General features: G+C 52.4%; 1 long non-coding RNA gene across 1 annotated transcript; it reads right to left on the bottom strand.

The window, feature by feature from the left end:
• Positions 1-428: 428 nt before the first annotated feature.
• Positions 429-770, bottom strand: LOC112952351. Its single transcript, XR_003250373.1, has 2 exons — positions 668-770; positions 429-477 (listed from the first exon to the last, which is right to left on the bottom strand). It is a non-coding gene; the product is annotated as an uncharacterized LOC112952351 (long non-coding RNA).
• Between the last annotated feature and the right edge of the window lie 319 nt (positions 771-1,089).

The following is a 1,089-nucleotide window of genomic DNA, read 5'->3' as shown; positions in this document are numbered from 1 at the left end:
AAGGTGCTATAATTCTTCCCAGCAGCTCTGCAGCCCCTCTCGCTCTCTCCCACAAGCCTCAAAAATCAAAGGGACTCTCAGGGGTGTAGCAGACAAATGGGGGTGCAAAGGAGAAACTCCTTCACCCAGCTGYGACCAGGGCCTTTGACAGGTTGTCGCAGTTCAGTTCTGTTCAGTGTCCCTCCTGAGGGGAACCCATGATGTGTTGCCTGCCAAGCCCCGTAGGAGAGATTAGGTTTCAGGAACGAGATCAATGCTGTGGGCTTGAGCAAGATCCAGGAAGAGCAGGGAGATGCCTTGGCGTTTGTCCCCCAACTTTGGCACCAAGGAATGAAAGCAGCAGTGATGATTTCTGCTGAGATACCTGCAAAATTGTCTCGGGAGGGTTTGCAGTAGAAARGAACCAGAACAGCCTGCACAGCCAATTGCCTTCCCACTCATAGCTCTTGGATGTTCTCTGCCTGTCGATGGTGGCACCTGAAATGGGGAGAGAGCAGCTGAGTGCAGCTAGTCCAGGGGCTGACACAAAATGCCTTCATCGCTCCTGTTGCCGCCACCACAGGCACAAGGGCCTCTCATTCTGGACGCCAAGATGTTTGCATCTTGGTTTGGTGAGCAGCCCAGACACAAGYGCAACACAGAGAGACGTGACTTGGTGTGTGCRTACCTGAGCTTTCCAGAGCCCAGTCAGACACCTGCTGGTAGCCTTCCAAGCTTGCCTGAGACATTGTCTGCTTCATTTCCCCAATTGCCTGGGAGAGACAGCAATGAACACAAAAAACAACCATCACTGCTGCCTCCTAGAAGAGAAAATCTGTGCTAGGAAACGCAAGAGAAGCCTCCTACAAGGAATATTCAGTGCTTTCTGATGGGAAAAGCAGGGAGTCATGAACGTAACCCATGGCCATAGCACAAACACTGGTCAGCCTTTGCAAACCCTTGTCTCCATGCCMKGACTCAAGGTCAGGCTCAGACCAGTTGCAGCTGCTCCCAAAAGTGTTAYTGTGTCTCATGGCTGCTTCAGGGGTCAGGCCACAGCTACCAGCAGCATGGGCATGCCAAGAGAAGACTGTCAGAAGTCCTCTACTG

The sequence above is a fragment of the Nothoprocta perdicaria genome, unplaced genomic scaffold (assembly GCF_003342845.1).
Source record: "Nothoprocta perdicaria isolate Ctin4 unplaced genomic scaffold, notPer1 scaffold_1069, whole genome shotgun sequence".
Classification (NCBI taxonomy): domain Eukaryota; kingdom Metazoa; phylum Chordata; class Aves; order Tinamiformes; family Tinamidae; genus Nothoprocta; species Nothoprocta perdicaria.
Note: the sequence above shows the minus strand (reverse complement) of the source record. Positions and strands in the feature narration are given on the sequence as shown.